General features: G+C 35.4%; 1 protein-coding gene across 1 annotated transcript in view; it reads left to right on the top strand.

Annotated features, from left to right (window-relative positions):
* The window catches only part of Gprk2 (G protein-coupled receptor kinase 2), a 241790-nt gene that overhangs the window by 194013 nt on the left and 27715 nt on the right, over positions 1–20062 (top strand). The window lies entirely within an intron of this gene.

Genomic DNA, 20062 nt, shown 5'->3' with positions numbered 1-20062 from the left:
TAATTGTAACCCTGAGACATGCTCAAACTGCGAAGATGTAAAATTAGGAAATTATATCAAATACCTAGGTGTAACCATTGACTGTCAACTCAAATGGACTTATCACATAGAAAAAACTGTCAATAAACTGAGGCACCTAATTTACATATTCAAACGCATGAGCATCGCATATCGTTAACATAAGAACTATGAGGCTCGTTTATGATGCATTGGTACTTTCATCCATTTCCTACGGAATAATCGCCTGGGGAGGAACATTCAATAACCATGTGAAACCTCTAGAAATTATTCAGAAGTCTATCATTAAGATAATGCACCAGAAGACCAAGACATATCCCACCGATAAATTGTTTAAGGAAACTGATATTATGGAACTAAGGCAGATCTACTGTGTCCATTGTCGTAAATTTGTATACACTCGTCCTTATAATTTCTGTAAAAATCCAAATCGTTCTAGCCAGAGACACAACATATGCATGTACACAGTGCCTCACTGCAAAACTAGGCTAGCCCAAAGACACATTAACTATATTGGCCCAAAATTGTTTAATTCCTTGCCCAGTTCCATCAAGATGTGCCAAAACCTAAACTCGTATAAAATAAATGTCAAAAGCTGGGTAAAAAAGTATCTGGAAGTGAGAGAATTTTTTCTATAAGTTATACGAATATGACACCTATATATGATAATATGTTACCATCTAAATTTAAAAAAAAAGTTTAACTTCTTTTAAACTGTTTTTTTTAATTAAAATAACCAAATGTACTATATGATTTATTTTTTATTCTTTATTCATATCTCTTTTTTCATTTAAACCCATAGACATATGAATATTAGTAGACCTGCCCTAAGTGATTAAAAGCGTATTATCCCCACTCCCCATACCGGTTCCATTGGAGCCGGCTGTGCTCGCGTATGGCCTCAAGTGAAATTTGAAAACGTGACGTCATCATTCTTGTGCGAACTATGGTCGAGGCATCATCGGTTCATTTTACGAAATAACACGGCAAAATGTTGACTTGTACTATGAAAACTTGTAAAAATAGATGTGTAAAAGAGAATAAACCCAATTGTCGTATTACATTCCATATATAAGCATTATTTTACTTTATTTTAAGCATATTCACATCGTATAATATGAATCAGTTGTTACTATCACATCGAGAAACGTCTGGACGCGAAACACAAAGCTGGTTGGTTGCTGGGAAGTAAATTATGAACATTTATAAAAGTGTCTTAACTAAATACTTAAACGAAATATTCGACTCTGAAAATGAACCGATTTTTTTTGCCGAATTTGGACTTCGCAAATTTGTTCATAACGTGGCGAGTAATTTGCGCTCCCATGTAAAAATGTCTATTCATTCAAAAGCAGATTTTACTTTTAAGAAGTAAATGGTGATATTATAATGCGAGATGCCTATTTACTGTCAGATTGATTTATTGACGAATCACAGTCAGCCTTACTCCCTTCGTTCTTCAACAGTTGATTTTACCCCTCGCCATTATCTTCTCGTCTATTAATTCCCTTGTCTGTGTTTAAACCATAGATAATATAACCACCACTATTTTGATTTTCACCTTATAATGCCCACGCACAGCCTTCGCCTTTGTGGGATTTTTTTGGTACTCTTTATATTTTGTATAATTATATATATACCTGTATGTATCAAAAAAATTGACAATAAATAAATAAAAAAAAAGATCGCCGTTCCTGGCAAGCGCTACTCGGATTACAAGCGCCCTGGTTCCAGTGTCTCTGACCAGCGCTTCTTCCACGCCACCATGACCACCACGAGGACACGCAGCATCCTCACTGGTCTACTTCGCTCCCGCTCTACGCCCACAAGGACCGCCGCACCTTCGGCCCTTCCGTCAGCACTGGAGTATTGATTCCCCAGATCGCCAATGCCTGACAGCCATCGAGTCCGGTCTCAGAGCGCCGTCGCCAACTACCGCCTGGACCACATCACTGCAGCAACCGGAGTATTCTACATTTGTCCTACATCATCTCTTCGTCACGGCAACTGACTCAATAAACACTGTGACCTTCATGACACCGACTTTTATTTCGTGCCTTCACCACCTGATCCCCAAAAATATAAGCAGCGACATTAAAAATATTAAATCAGTTCAACTTTCAACTTTACCATAAAAAAACAAGTGTTTTTATTTGTACAAGTGACTCCTGCCTTCCAACTATCTCACCTCGCCTTCTTCTGCTCCAAATCTTCTGGTGTTACCTCTTCAAGACCAGCCGGCCCTGCCTAGGAAAACCGCCAACGCCAGAAGCGAGCAGAGACGACAGCACACCCAGTGCCCAACATTCACCGAGCACCAGGTGCGGGAGGCAGATTGCAATAATTCATACAACTATCATCATCATCGGCCGGAAAGGAGCATTCCCATAGGTTGAAGACACGGTTTGGACCCGGCGCCCAAATCTACAGTCTTGTGCGGACTCCCGTCCAGTAAAATTATAATGAACGTTACGTTTACCCTTAACAAAGAGATTGCAATCTTTAGAGCACAGGCGTCGGTCGGGTGGGAATGCTGTGCTTGATATACCGGTATTTCAATGAAAGATCGTCCGACAATTAGCCGGAAACACGCCAAACGCGCGCTCAAAATTTGCATACAGTTGACATTTTCCATTCTAGAACGGGTCGTTTCTACGACTTCTTGAGTTCAACAGCGCGTAGTGAAATGATTTGCCGGCCTTGTTACCCCCCTCCTACAACATGGGTATATTCAAGACACCGGTTCGTTCCTTTCTTTCTTTCTTCAAAAAGGCCCTCCGAACAGCATTCCCAAAGATGACATATCCCTCCTGAGGAAACTTTTTTCTCTGTGGAGTTATGTAATTTTATTATTATTGTGTTTGATTTTTTTCAACAACTTTTGTGTTTATCGTCCGATAGTATCTTTTCCTATTTTAACACCGCGTAAGAGCCCCAACAGTTCCGGAGCCTGTGGGACTATGTCATCCCCATTGGAGTACATATGTTATGAGGCTGAAGGATTGGGGAAGGGAAGGAGATGGTGAAGAGGAAGATGTATATAGAAGTACCGGGCTATTCAGATCTGGTCACCAAATACGACAAAACTCAAACTCAATCAAAGTCCGAGAAGTTCGTCATTGATACTTGACTATTCATTTTCTTTAGCCAAAAATTACCAATCGAAACAATCTTTTCCCTAGGACACTCTGTGTAAAAAATTAATTAAAAAGCCTACGAACGTAAAATAAATTCAACCTATTTCGTAGGTACCCCACCTGACTATCGTGTGCCTACTCGTGAGAAGCCCAGGGCCGCTGTGACTGTAATAATGATTGTATATAATACGAAAGAGCCACCTTGAATAACGTAATAGCCTTATCTCTTGAATGCGACGGGAGAGATTCGTATCTCTATCCTCAGCTCCCTGTATAGCTCGCTCAATAGGCCACAAGAGGGAGAGTGAAAAGCCCTACTAGAAGGCTGCGCTTTTCTCTGCCACTTTTCCACACAATATTGTCACCCGGGAAAGGCGGCGGCAGAGAATTTTCTTTTTTTTAAATTTCTATGGCTTATGTTTAAAAGTAGCGAAGTCAGCAAAAAAAAAACTTTCCTCAATCATCATTAAGGCCTTACTAATAAACATGCTTAAAATTTTACTCAGCTGATAAACAACCATTAATGTAGAGATTGTTTATCGGTTGTGTAAAATTAAAAACACGTTATTAGTAAGGGGGTAAGTGTTTTAACATTAGTAAACAGTCCAAAAAATAATGTTTCTAATTCTTCTTTTTTAACTAACTGACTAACTAACCATCACGCCATTTCCCCGCAGGGGTAGGCAGAGAGGACGGACCGCCGAACAACTCGGTCTTGGCACACACTTCTTGCCTCATTCAAATTCATACATCGTCTCATACATACTCTTCTATTATTCTGACTCTTGTCATGGCCCGACTCAAGTATCTGATTCACTTGAACGTGCTATGTCTTCCTCGGGCGTCCCCAACTTCTGCAGCCATTCGCATTTGAATCATCCTTACACTCCTTTCGCACATTCGCTCTACATGCTCAAACCGTCTAAGCGTCCCTTTCTTAATTTTACTCACTACGCTTACATCAAGCCTTGCACTCTTTGCGAATCTCCACATTTCTAACACGATCATACATGTTTTACCGCACATACGCCTCAGGGATCTGATTTCAACAGCATTCACTCTACTTTCATCCTTTCTTTGCCAGTTCAATGCCTCACTTCCATACATCAGAGTAGGTACCAGCACTCCATTTTGGACTGCTAGCTTCGCTTCTTTGGACATTTTTTGTTAGTGCCAACTTCGTTCAGTCGTCCATTAATGGAGTTACCTGCATTTACCCTTCTTTCAATATCTCTGTCAGCCTTCCCATCTCTCGTAAACATACTTCCTAAATACACAAACTCATCCACCTGCTCCAAGTATTCCTCATTCACAGCTATATTGCACACTGATTTCGTACTCTCTCTTTCAAACACCATTACTTTATACTGACTTACATACATCATTAACTCATTCTTCATACATACTTCGTTCATCCTAGACACGAGAGACTGTAGATCTTCCATACTGTTAGCAATCAGCACTGCATGATCAGCACACAACAGGCAACATACTTTCAGATCACTCAAATTCGCGCCCAATCCCACCTCTTTCAATTCTTGCATACAATTATCCATGTATAGATTGAATAACCACGGTGACATTACGCAGCCTTGTTTAACACCTTTTGTGATATCAAACCACCCCGTAAAACCACCGTTCACTCTAACACATGCAACGCTTCCCTCATACAGAGACTCAATTGCCTGAGTCAATATTTATATTAACTCCATGCTTGGACAATACCTTCCATAGCTTTTTCCTGTCGACTCGGTCGTATGCTTTTTGTAGATCTACAAAAGCACAGAAAATTTTCTGTTTTTTTGCCAGAAACTTTTCAGTGAGCATGCGCAATGAGAAGATCTGGTCCATGCACCCCCTTCCACTCATAAAAGCACCTTTCACATCCTTAAACCTTAAACAAAATTTGTTCGGAAAACGTAAGTTTTGCAAGTAGGTACTTAAATACATAATTAATTATAATCCATTTAATAAATGATTTCAAATAAGGAATTACACAATTCGTCCAAAAAAGTTAGCCTTCTGGTCAAAAGTAAGGGTTGTTTGAATAATAAATTTCTGAAACCGGAATCGGAACGTACGGACAAATTTACGGTCAGAAGAACTGCCAAACAGGACTTCGCTACGCTCAGTCAAGAAGGCATTATGAAATGGATATATATGCTTTTTATCTTTAAAATTCTAACTGGAGAATATTTTTCAGACTAGTATATGTACATAATATTAATATTAAATATATACGTATTTTAAGCTTTCAGATTTATGTAAACGATGTTATTTTATGAGTCACGCCCGTCTATGGGCGGTAAACCGTAGTTAATTTGTTTACGACTTTGTTAGCTCGGCAGTTGGATAATTCTAGGAACCTGGGAACATGTTTTCTGTTCCCACTCGTTCTAGACGGGCGCCCTTCAAAGTTACCCCTAAATGTGACTTGCAATATATTTATACCGTTTATATGTAAATAAATTTAATTTAAAGTCAATTTTTTTTTGGCAATAATAAATGAGAGTTTTTCTTGTCACATAAAATGTACATTTTCCGGTTCATTTCCTTCTTACTCCATCCACTTCAAAACCAAATAATAATTTTCTGGCTTGTTCACTTTCACTCGTCGCAAGTTATAAATCCTAGGTAAATGCATACCATTTGATGCTAATAGCTAAAGTTAGGTGAAGAAGATTAGTCAGATCTATTCATAAATACAAATATGTAGTTACACAATACACCATAGTAAAGTTATAGCCGTACTAAGCAAGCTTGCGATTATTTTATGTATTATTTTACCAGGACGTTACCGAACGTATGTTTATAGGTATTATTTACTGTACTCCTCCAAAAAACTTATTTATATGTATAGCTAACCCTATATAAATGTCAAGTACGCCCAGCAATTGAATTTGGGAGCCACCTCTGGGCTGGAGCCCCACAATACTTAATACTGTGCAAAGGAGAGCGGTCCGTCTGATTGATAATCCATTGTTAACAGACCGATTGCCATTTCTAATGCAAAGATGAAATGTGGGCATGCTGAGTCTGTTATACAGGTATTATAATTGAGCCTGCTCCAAGGAACGAGTAGCATTGATTGACGAGTGCACCGGTGCCCGCGCGTGAAATTCGCGATGGCTTCACGAGAACGTGCCGCTTCTTCGACTCGTTTTTGTATAAGACGACTCCTATGTGGAACTAGCTACCCGCATCTGTTTTTGCTCCTTCGTATATTCCGGGCCTCTTCAAGACCCGCATTAATAAATCCCTTCCTACAGCCCATACCTTAATCCACCTCACAACGCTACCCAACCAGGTGGCGATATAACCCCTCTGCATTTACACTGTACAGACAGGAGCGCTTTTGTGAGGTGTCACATTCTTCCCAACAAGCTTTTTCCATTGATATGCTCAGTGTAACTCTGAACCCCAGTGAGACCGGCTCAATTGAAGTCAGGGTCAAGCTAGCCTCTCAAGAGCTCCGCGTGCTGTTCAGGTATAGGGCCTGCAGATACTTTAGTAATACTGCTGAGCTGACCCTGTGCAGATCGTCAATGCACCTCAGAGCGACCCTTTTGATAGATTTAACTTTAGCTCAGCTGTAGAACGCTTTGTCGACCTGTGTTTCCTCCCTCTTCAACAACTTCACTTCTTCCTTTCCTCAAAAAGACCCCAAAGACGACACAGACCCTGGAAATTATTTGCTTCAGTACTTCCCGTGTGGAGCTGTGTGAAAAAAATATTTAACTATGGATGTTGTTTTCTGATTTCCAATGAATGTTAATTTTTTTAAATGAAAAATGCTTCGATAAGCACTTCTTTCTTCTAAGCAAGCCAGTTAGTTACACGAAGGTAAAACTACTCTAGCTCAACATAAATTTGCAAGAAGTTTGCTAACGAATTCCCAAGAATCGATTCTCCTTTTTATTCAACTTTGTGAACTTTCGTAGACTTGGCAGATTCACTCAGATGTTTTGCTGCTTCTTGTGTATGATATAGAAACCCCACTAGCTTTTGTCTAGCAAGATAAGGCTGGTTAGGTGGAACCAGGTGCTTTCATTCCTCCCACAACCCCAAACCCGTCAGCTTTCGTGCGTGGGCGAAACCTCTCACCACTCTACTACTTGGATAATTCTAAATAATTTGTGTTGGTATTTTACGTATGTACTTCAGATTGAGAAATCTGTTTGCTTCGGTGAAGATCTCAGTGTAATATACCAAAATTTCACTTATTTACTGAATATCATACCATTTAACCGCGAGGATAGGCAGGTAGAATGAAATGTCACACAACTATGACTTTTTTAAATATTAGCATACAGAGTTCCGGGCCAAAAAGGCCCCCTTCTCTTTCATCATAATTTTAAAATAATGGTTGTTGAAAAGGTAGTTTATTTGGAAAAATTATTTGCATAGGGACATGGCTGCAATATGGGAATGTTAAACTTTATGAAAGATTTGTTTAGGTTTTTTATATGTGGTACGTACGTTTTCGTCGTACCGGGCGAGGCAATTTATGGACGCGTTTTCATGGGTGGAAATACCCGCATAAAATGTTTCCGCGATACTTAAGATGTGGTTTTTTAATAAGGAGTCATTTAGAGTCTTTGTGGAGTTGCGTTTTTATTTATTTATGTCTATTCTTAAATACACATTTTACAAATGATTACAGTGGTTTATATTGTAGTGCAGAGAAAAAAGTACAGAAAAAAGGTATAAAAAATAAAGAACATAGATTGATATAGGTAAAACTGTGTGTGAGTGATATTGTATGTTACGTGAACACCTCACTAGGAGAACCTGTGCTGAGGTGTTTGTGATTAAGTTTGACAGGTATTTATGTGTTGTAGTGGAAAGTTAATTTTTTACAATGTTATGCGTTACCCTTAACCATTTGGGGGCAACCAGGGCTATGCGTATAGCTTTATTCTGAAATGTTTGAAGTTTTTTCAAAAGATACTCTGAAGCGTGGTTCACACAACTATGTCATAATACATAATCCTTGCTTTGTTCATTCAGATAATACTTTTTGTTATTCCATCTCTTGACATGATCAGAAAAATGTGCGAATTGTTTAATCAAAATGAAAACCTGAAGGATTCCGACATTGTTCTATATATGCAATGTAGTACTGTTAGTGGAAAATTGGAAACATCGACATACTTTGTTTACACTTTTTTTCTCATTTTATGTAGGTATATCGCTATTTTCTCTTTAAATTTATCTAAAAAATATATATTGTAAAAGTATATTTATAGAAGCTAATTAGTTTATTTAAGTTCTAAATTTATATTTAATAATACATGTAAACACTTTGACATTTTTAACAACTTCCGAAATTCGTAAATACCAGTTTATATCGGGATATTAGATTAAAAATAATGGTAGTAAATTCAAATTTCAACACACACTGATAAAAAAATAATGGTAGTAAATTCAAATTTCAAGACACACAAAAAAATAATATTATTACAATAATTTTTTTACTGTTTCTGGCGGCGATCCATTAGTTAGGAACCTATGCCATAAAGCTTATGCAGCAATCGCCTGTTTTCGTCTAAGTGCTTATTTATTTATTGGACAATTTGTATAGCGCCGCTTTTGTGAGATATCACCTAAGGGGCGCTTTATGATGCAGGTATTACAAAAAATATAAATATTAAAAAAATACTTACTCACATGGTATTTCCCTATGATATTCTGTTCCCCTAAGATTTCATCTAAGGTTTCAATTCAAACGTAATATTAAAAAAAAAACACTTATCTTTTGTGGCCAATCCTTTGTTCTTATTTCACGATCGTACAAAATTTAAGCCTGCTTTTACCGCCCGAGATACGAACCTATTCATAAAAAGTTTTTTTAGTGGCCTATTTATTCTTAATCCGTGTTCCGTGTGTACGTTTTTAATGAAACAATAAAAGCAGGTAATAAATAGCGATTTAGCGGGCGGTGTTGCGGTTTATTCGCCGTGTTAACGGCCGCCGCGCCGTTCCGGCTGTATTGCCGGGCGTATGCTGCCTCAACCCCTCCAGTGCAAACAACGATATATCGTTGTTTAAAATTTTTTGAAATCACAGATCCAAGTCATAGTTTAGAATGAATACCGCAATTAATTTTTTATTTAATTTTTAGGAGCTCCAACTCCTCACAACCGTCTAGAGCCAGTGAGACTATTGCATCCCGAATTGGGATATGTTGCGAGGCTGAAGGTAGTGGGGATGCGAAGGAAATGAGTAAGAGGAAGTTAGGGGAGTATCTGGCTATTCAGACCAAACACGGCTAAAGCCATTTCAAGCAACGTTTCGATTCTGAATGGTGGTCTTACACCAGGGCGATACTAAGAGATCTTTCACTGTGGAACGTGCCGCAACTAAACTGTATATTATTTTTAACGAATGAATTGTGAAATAAGACAAATTTATCCACTAAAGCTTACTTGCGCACGCCGGGATTTGAACCCAAAAACACCATTTGGTCCCCTTTGTATAAAGTTCACTCTAACAATATATAACGAGATCAGCAAAACTTTCTTAGGTTCATGAATTTTAAGGTCGAAATTCCAGTTGAACCCATTAATAATGTCAGTTTGGTGAATCAATTGCATCTAATAATGCTGTCTGACAGGAGCATTATGTTGTGTTACACAGAGTCATTAACAATTTAATTGAGAGCCCTGCCATCGTCGCCACTATTAAATTCCATATACCGACAAGGAACACAAGACAAAATGTAACGTTCTTCTGCAATACTTGCACAATTAACTATCAAATACACTCACTAACCAATTGGATGAATGATCTATTCAACAATTACACATTATAGTATCGTTGATAAATTAGTTTTGGTGATTTTTCTTATATTGTTTTAGTTTCTATTTTATTGTATGTTACTGTTACATGTTTTACTAATATTGTTTCATATTATCAGTTAACGTTATTACATCCCTTAAAAACTTTGTGTGTATTGTTCGATAGCTCACTAGGTATATTCTGTTCTTAAAAATAAAATAAACAATCTAAACCTGACTTGAAATTGCTTTATCTATATTAATTGACTAGATCTTTTACCAGTGAGGTAAAATTAATTAAACATTCATCTCCTTTCGTTCTCCACTTACTCCAAACTCACGGATTGGCTCTGGGCAGTTGGGACGATGACATGTTTTGGTTTTGTCTGGTATCACGTAAGAAAAGCAATCAACGATATATTGTTGTTTTAACGCGATACCAAATGTGACCAGTGATGTTTTGAGTTAATACAAAATATCGCCACTATTTGGTTTGTTTGCAATATAATGTATGGGGTAATAATGTTATCCCATAAATTCTTATTTGTAATTGCTTTTTGTGTATTTCAGCAGCTCAGTGAATTTTGCAGAAATACATTTTTACGTGTTTTTTCAACCGGATAACTGTTGTGGTAGCACGGGGTATTATTTGTGTAGATTTAATCGGCTTATAAAACAACAAATAAACCGAATTTCGGTATTATTTCATTTTTAACCCCTCAGGTTAATTTCATGTGAACAGCTCATGTGATCTCATAGAAATCGTTGTCTCCCTTACTATCATGGTTAAATATATGATCTAAACGGTGTTAGAAAGAGAAAATTCCACGCTTTATATTCAAATCTAGAAGTTGACCACAGATGAATTAAAATGTACACCAAAAGTTCCGACCGCAATTTGAAAAAAATTTACGAAACTTTGTGAATTTATTTATTTCTCACTTACGTGAGAACTATCCAGTTACAAAAAATCAGTTAAGTTACAGGTAAAAATCTACAAATTACACACATACAGGTAAAAATGCAATTAAATACAGGTTACGTACAATTAAAAAACCAAACAAATAATAATATAAAATTATACATAAGTTCAGTAAAATGACAAATAATATTAGGAGAGAGAGAGAGAGAATCATTTATTAATTATTTTTATATGAAACATAAAAAGACGTAAAATATGTATTTTTTTCGCGATCACCAATTTTAGTTCAGTGTTTAGACAAAGAAACGTAAGGTGAGCCATTTTCAAAAATTCTTTGTTTGATTTCAAAATTTTGATATTTCAAAAATTAAAGTTAAATTTCTAACAATAAAATTAAATGTTAATTTCGAACAGTAAAATTAAATGTTAATTTCTAACAATAAAATTAAATGTTAATTTCTAACAACATAATTAAATGTTAATTTCGAACAATAAAATTAAATGTTAATTTTGAACAATAAAATTAAATGTTAATTTCTAACAATAAAATTAAATATTAATTTCTAACAACATAATCAATGTTAATTTCGAACAATAAAATTAAATGTTAATTTCTAACCATAAAATTAAATGTTAATTTCGAACAATAAAATTAAACGTTAATTTGTAACAATAAAAGAGTATTTCATCATCGTTCAGAAAAATCCCATTTATTTGGATTTTATTGCGAAGCAGAAATACACACAGATACTCCGTCTATCTGACAGTATATTTAAGAAATTTAACGGTCAATATGCCAGTGTCCTGAGGGGTTAATAAAATACTAAATATGTTATTTTATTACTACACCATCTACAAGCAAATGGTAAACATTACCACAAAGTCCTTGATAATTGTAGTAGAGATTCAAGCTTTTGCGATTTCGGCACATTGTTGTTTAATGCTTTCACTTCCCCAGGGGGTTAACCTTCCCCTTTCCTGTCTCCCTGGCGTGCTTAAGGGTGGATTATGACAGTCATAAATTTAACCGTAAACCCTTATAGCTTTTGGATATTAGCCGTCAAGCGTCGCCCGTGTCATTAAACCCATTTAGGGCCGATTAAAGTGTTAAAACTTGTTTCGCCCTTGCTTGGTTTCTGTGTATTTGTAAATGAAGACATTGACCTTGATTCAGCGGGGTCAGAAGCAGTGATTTTTATTGCCTGAGTTATCGCCTAATCTTTATCAAGAAACTTATATGACGCTATTTATATCTAGCAATGTCATGCAGATGCGAACCTTTGATCTGTGGATTTTGTAAGCTAATCCATAAAGTACTCTGAACGGATTCATTTAAAAGTTCTGCTGAAAGATTTCTAAGAATGACTTGAGCCATATTTGGTGGGCAGATCTGAATAGCCAGTGACCTTCTCAAACCTTACTCTTTTCCCTCCCCCCATTATTATTATTATTCTGCATCACAAATTCCTAAGACACATTAATAAAAACAATAAATAATCATACTAATTTTAAACTCGGTAGTCCTATCTATAATTATTTCACGAAAAAAATTACATTTATTAAAACTCTCAGATCAAAGAATACTATTTCCCGACTTCCTATTTACGTTCGACATTGTAAATGGTAGTATATTCAATTTCATATACCCACGAGAGCTACTCGTTCCAAAATCATGTTCAAATGTAACAATACCATGATTGAGCATTTGAAAACTCGCTTGTACCTAGATTGCACGAAGTTAGTAACAGATACGCAGATGTGTCGGATCTATTTAACTGCACGGAATGTAGGTACAAGAAGGCTATACTATTGTATTAATTTAATCAATATTAATTTATTTTATATTTTGTATGTAATTGTATCTCCTACTTCCAAATCCTTCTGGAGCTTGTATTAATTGTATGCTTCTTGTCGTCATTTAACGATCAAATTCCACAGTTAATTTAGGTATTTGATTATGCTTGTATACTGTGACATGCAATTATTGTTTATTGTATATTTATACCGAGGATGTTAAATAAATAAATAAATGTATCAACGAAAAGTTTTGACTTGGTTAGGTTGAGATGCGTTAAAAACATAATGATTCGTTCAAACTCGAAAGCACTGATTGTATTGATTAATCACGTGTCTAAATATGTAACTCTTATTGCGTGGTTTTCGGATTTTTGACAATGTTGCGTTCGCCGATCAAGGTCGAAAACTTGGATTATTCACTAGGCCAATATTGTAAACAAATCTGAACTACCGGATCTGACGCAAGATTACGTACACAAATAAATTAATAAAATATAATTTTTAAAGATTCCTCTTGAGAACATGAATAGTTACAATAGGAACATGACTAAGTTTTTTCTCTCGCTTGGGTACATGTGACGTTTTACAGTGCCTTTCTGTGAACATAAATATCCGCAATCGGAACATGAAAAAGGTTACGTAATAACATTTTAGTAAAAAAAAATAGCGAATTTGTGCCCTAATTGCCGCCTTGTTCATTCCGATGTTCTGCATGTCACGGGTCGAGACAAGTAATTGTACGTATGTTACAATGTACGAGTCACGGGCGTGTATTGTACCGTACTCGCATTGTTAGCGCGGAACAAACTAACTTCGGTACAGACATCACACGTCACTTGTCAGCTTGACGAGGAGATACTTACATCACAGTCACTGAACAAATAATTCATAGAAGTGTGATACTATGAGTGTAATGCGCTCCTTATAAAAAATACATCGGGAGAACCCATAGACTAATTACATCCATGGGAGAACCCATAGACTAATTACATCAATGGGAGAACCCATAGACTAATTACATCAATGGGAGAACCCATAGACTAATTACTTCAATGGGAGAACCCATAGACTAATTACATCAATGGGAGAACCCATAGACTAATTACATCAATGGGAGAACCCATAGACTAATTACATCAATGGGAGAACCCATAGACTAATTACTTCAATGGGAGAACCCATAGACTAATTACATCAATGGGAGAACCCATAGACTAATTACATCAATGGGAGAACCCATAGACTAATTACATCAATGGGAGAACCCATAGACTAATTACATCAATGGGAGAACCCATAGACTAATTACATCAATGGGAGAACCCATAGACTAATTACATCAATGGGAGAACCCATATGAAAAATCTTTGCTTTACACGATCATTATGTTCATACTTCATATTTTATACAGGAGTTGTCATTAGAAAAGAATATAATACTATTTTGAATGTACTACATATTCATAGAACAAATCATCAAAATTACACGCGAAAAGGAAGGCGGGTATGGGTACCGCCGCCCCGCTGTCCATTCATTGGACCAATACCTCAGCCATAGGTTACCCCAAGTGGTTCACTACGTTTGGTGATTTAGCAGGGGTGCCCGGGTTCACGGGGGGAGGTGTGTTTAGGATGCGCCTGCCCACCAGCTGCGCGGCGTGCCAGATCGGGAGAGGCTGCTTTGAGGACCTTCGACCTCTCCAACTGTACTCTCGACCCATCGTCTTGCGCCGCAGAGGGATATGTTCCTTCCTTCCCAGAACTTCCTCTCTTTAATAGACCCCCACACAGCTTCCCCAAAAATGACATAGGCCCCGAGGAAAATTATCTTCCTCCGGGCCTCCTGTGTAAACAAAAAACTCCGGTCGCACTGATACGCCCACAAGCCACTTCTATCGGTGTATCCCCTCAGTGCTCACGGCTTACATACATGAATTATTGGGAAGAGCTGCTATGTAGGTATTTGTGTAATATTAGGACTAGGAATTTCAGATTGTGAACAAGTTTTCATTTACGACCAGTAGTTGATAATAATAATTTCAGATTGTGAACAAGTTTTCATTTACGACCAGTACTTAATAATAATAATTTGTATAGTGTCGTTTTTGTGAAAACTCAACCTAAGAGAGCTGTACGATTTATTACGATTTCCTAGACTAAAATTTTACTATTTACAAACAGATACATTAAACACACTCACCTGTCCTAAACCTGTCACTTCAGATAAATACACTTTTTATTGAAAAATTGACAACTTTGCCTGCAGACAACTTTGGCGTTGCTGGACATATACCATCGCAAACTTTGCTGTAGGCCTTTTTAAGATATACAATTTCGTAGTACATTATTTTGATGTATCTCACAAGTTTTAACCAGTGTTAGCAATGTAAGCGCCCCAAATATATATTTTTTACGACTTGATTACAAAACATTGACAGTTCTCTGCTTTCTTTAAATATATTGCGCGTGTGGTATATATATAAACCACCCAGAAGAAATTCCTTGATTGATAGTGAAAACCCAATGAAAATCCGTTGCATAGTTTAGAAGAACTAAGTACGCACAAACGGTCAGACGCGGATAGCGACTTTTGGCTGTAACTATATAATATAGGCTATATAAATTTTGGCAACGGTAATGTTGATATTTATTTTAAAATACTGAAGAATTTAGTACTGGACTGGACAATGTTTATGAAATGATCTTAAAAAGCTTACAAATATTTTGGTGTTTACCTGTTTTACACATTTAGTTATTTACAATGTTGCGGTCTGTTTCTAACTTTATGGATATGATTGTCTAATGAGGTGAGTTTTAAGTTTAGATCTGAATTATGTTAGTTAGAAAGTAACACGGATTGTCAAAAATTCTCTTGATCTGGTTATTGAAAAACCTTCCTACGTGCCGATACACCCTATATATATAAATGTAGCAATAGTGCATTGGTTTGCCACTAGCGGCTAGCAGTAAATAAATAAATAAAATATTAATTTGTATATTCTGCAGACATTTTCGCAGAGCATAAGACACCCTCTGCGGTATTCGGAGTTGACAGCTGTCGACCAGGGAGACAAGTAGTATCCACATTTTGATAAAGGTTTATTTCTTCTAAAATTTTATACTTGTTAAATTTGAGAAGGAAAACAGCATAATATTTGTTTCTTTTGGTTAAAGCTTATTTTTCCTCTCGCGTTCAATGATATTTCTGGAATCTTAAAATCTCCTTTTGCCCCAAAGGTTTGAGTTGTTTGTGAGGATATTTTTATAACCCTCGGTATGTACATAATTCTAGATTATTCTTTGTTATTTGCTCTCTGTGGGTCGAAAGCCGTAGGCGGGGTTCAAATACATAAATGTATAATATGTAACGAAGTATTCATTTTCTGGAATTTACGTTTATTTGTTTCAATTATTGTTTCTTTTTCGTTATATTCTATTAATTTTATGAATTATTGTGGCCTTTTCAACAGTCGTTGATTTTATAATGAAATTACAAACTGAATGAGATAAATACCTACTGAATTCGGTTGGTTTGAAAGAAATATTTTGAATTCTATTACTTTAATTACATTATAAATGAAAGGTGTGTAAATGAGAATTAACTCTGAAAACTAAACATAAAACGTGTATGTAATATAACTAGCTAAAGTCCTCGGCGTTGCCCGGGTATTATACAGAGGTTTTCGAAATCAGATGTAGACAGTAATTTTCCTCTTCTTTTGAATGTCAAGTGTGCAAAGTTTCATCAATCTAAAACTGTAGATTCATGTAAAAAACAATCCCCCAACGGAACACTTCTTTATGTAAGATTGCACGGAGAATACTTACTGATAAAAATGTTGCTAATTTATTAAAAATCTCTTTAAATTATTCGTATTCCTGTTAAAAATGGGATTGTAGGCCATTAACGTGATTGAGATGATTTTCTCACGAACACGGCGCTATACAAAATAATCCAATCGTTATTACTCGTATTATTAACGAATGAATTGATAGGTAAACTTTAAGTAAAATACCAATGTTTTTTTTCACGATGTCCGAACATAAACCATTTTTGCATTTCGTCATGATTAACTAAGCTTATTTACAAAACATTAGATAGAGGCAAAAAATGCTTAAGTATATTCATTGACCTCAGTAAAGCTTTTGATAGTGTCTCACATTCAAAATTAATTAATAAACTAAATAATATAGGAATTACTGGCAAAGCTAAAACATGGTTAAAAAGTTATCTCTATCAAAGAACTCAACAGGTTAAAGTAAACAACGAATTAAGTGAAATAGAAAATATAGATTTTGGAATTCCACAAGGAACTGTTTTGGGACCTTTACTATTTATATTATATGTAAATGAACTTTTTCAACTCCCAATCGTTGGAAACATCATATCTTACGCAGATGATACAGTTATAACTATTGAAGGAAATTCATGGAATGAGGTCGTAGTATCAGCTAATAATGCAATAAATATCGTTAAACTATGGTTTGACGAAAATTTATTGACACTGAATGTCGAAAAAACCCATTTTATACCTTATAGCCTAACAGGGAATAACTCAAATGTAAATCTAAACATAAAAATTCACGAAAGAAATTGCCTCCTTAAATTCGCACCCTGTAATTCAAACTGTATAAACATTAGTAGTAAAAAAGAAATAAAATATCTTGGAATAATTATTGATAATAACTAATAACATTAAATGGAAAAGTCAAATAAATTCCACAGTAGACAGAATGAGAAAACTAATCTATATATTTTTTAGACTAAGAAATATTGTATCATTAAAAATACTAAAAGATATTTATTATGCACTGGCGCACTCTGTCCTACAATATGGAATCGTGGCTTGGGGGGGTGCATATAAATCATCCCTACTCCCACTGGAAACTATTCAAAAAATACTAATAAAAATCATCTTAAAAAAGCCATATTACTACCCAACTATAAATGTTTTTCAAGATTTCCCGGTTCCCCCACTTACAAAAATTTATGACAAAATTGCACTTCTACAAATACATAAAGATTTCTTTAGTAAAAATAATTTACCACAATTGAATATTAGCAAAAGAATAATATCTGTTGGAGGACTAACCGTGCCACTAGCACGAACCACAACAGCACAACATCACTATATATTCAAGGGTGTAAAATTATTTAATAAATTACCCCTTGATATACGATCGGAAGAAAACTACGAAAAATATAAAAAAAAATTAAATTAAAATACTCTTGTACCACCTCATAACTTTACTTATTGTTTAGAAATATGTTTTTGCCATTTAAATTCTTTGAATCATTTATTAACTAACCTATATTTTTATTACTTTTATTGTTATTTTTTGTGTTATTTTTTGTTTTATTACTAATAATTTTTGTTTAATTTAAACAAATGTAAAAATATTTTTGTTGTCCTCTCCTAAACACAAGCAGCTGCTTTATTAGGAGAGTGATTGATATATTGGTGTTTATATTGTTAAAAAATTGTAACCTTGTTTATATGTTTCAATAAATTAAAATATATATATATTTATATACTATTAAGACAAACGCAGGTGGATGAACACGTGTTCCAACACCACATCAGGAAACGTCTTGCAGTCCCGTTTTTAACGGGGTGACTTTGACTAGACTTTGAAGAGATTTTCAATATATCAGCATTACTAATTTTTCTCCGTGTACTGTGTCCAATTTATTTTTATTTACCTACTTCAGAACGTTGTGCATTGATTGGGTATGTATATGTACAATTCCAATATCCTTCAAATATTGTAAAATACTTCAGGCAATTGTCTGTAAAAGAATGTTTGATGCTGGACAGACCGTATTCTGAAGAATGTTTTCATTAGCTACGTAATAAAATAATGAAGCGTCCAACAGTTCCCCTGCCGCTGCCAATCCACTCCCTTTCGATCTAACGGTCCCAGGAACTAATGGCTAATTATTTGGATGAGCGAACTTGATAATGAACAATCTTCTTTCAATCTCCCCGACTTGAGTTTCCTAAGGATGACTTGTTTCACAGAATTTTAATAATTCATCGAATTTCAAAGTTAAAATTCAAGTTCTGTAAAACGTTTATTCAAATTCTGTTATTATTTCAATGTGGGGCAGTTGTTTCTCAAAATGGACATAAAACAGAACTTGAATAGAACTTTCACAGAACCTGTAAATTAACTTTGAAAGTGTTTTTTTTTGCATAGTTGCTTTAACCCTTCAGGCCTCTGGCATATTGACCGTTGTATTTCTTAAAGATGCTGTACATATCCGAAAACTTAAAAACTTTTTGAAAGGTGATGAAAAAATTTTTCAATTTTTATTATATTAAAATTATGAAATCATGCGAAAAGTTTTTAAAATATCTCGCCTTAGGTTTTTTCTCTAAACACTGTAAAACTACTCGTAATGAAAAAACACATATTTTATTAGACAAATATATCAACATCACTGCCATCTCACTTTTTGTCGTTTCATATAAAAAAGTTTCATACATTTTTTTCAAATTGCGGTCGGAACCTTTAGTTTCATAATGGTGTATATTTCAATTATTCTGTAGTTAACTTCCTCATTTGAAAACTAGCTGTACCCCGCCACGGCTCAGTCTGTCTGTGCAGATAGAGAAACGATAACGCGTTTTGCTTTTACGTCCAACAGATGGCGCTGGTTTTCAAAAAAGCATCTTTGTCCAACAGATGCGCTGTTACAGGTGACATCTATGTAATATAATTATATAAAAACAGACGCGTATTCGAATACAAAGTTGTGTCAAAATTTAAAAGCAATCGGCGAAGAACTTTCGGAGATTTAATATTTTGAAAAAGCGAACATTTAAATTGTTATTTATTTGAATATAAAGCTTGGTGTTTTCTCTTTCTAACACCGTTTAGGTCATATTTCAAACTATGAGGGTAAGGGAGACAACGATTTCTACGAGACCATACAAGCTGTTCCGAAAAGCGAACAAATTGACTACAGTTTTATTTAATTGTTCCCAAAACCGAACAAATTAGTCTGCAGAGTTAATGTTATTAAGTTTTTCGTTTAAATAAAACATGTATCCGAATGGTGGTACGCGGATAGGATATTATTTGATAGAGAAGCAGACGGAGAGTGAATCAATCCAATTCTCGGAATTATGTCAATTATTCGATTTTCACAATTGTACAATTTCCCTCTTTTTGTGTTACGTTCGTTATTTATGAAAAAGATGGACTTGTCACAACTGAGCTATCAGCGGTATGCCTTTACACAGTTTATACGCGGAGAAAAATGAGTATGACTGATTTATTAAAGCCCTGTTAAAAACATGATGGTAAGCCATTTCCTAATAAAATATGAGTCCATTCACAATATATCGGAACACGTGTTCGTGCTTCGCTTTTCCTGATAAGTATAATCACGAAATGCGACAG

This window comes from Hesperophylax consimilis, chromosome 25, assembly GCF_061612785.1.
Source record: "Hesperophylax consimilis isolate HC1 chromosome 25, BYU_Hcon_1.0, whole genome shotgun sequence".
In the NCBI taxonomy this organism is placed as follows: Eukaryota; Metazoa; Arthropoda; class Insecta; order Trichoptera; family Limnephilidae; genus Hesperophylax; species Hesperophylax consimilis.
The sequence above is the reverse complement of the archived record's forward strand: the minus strand, read 5'-3'. Positions and strand labels throughout refer to the sequence as shown.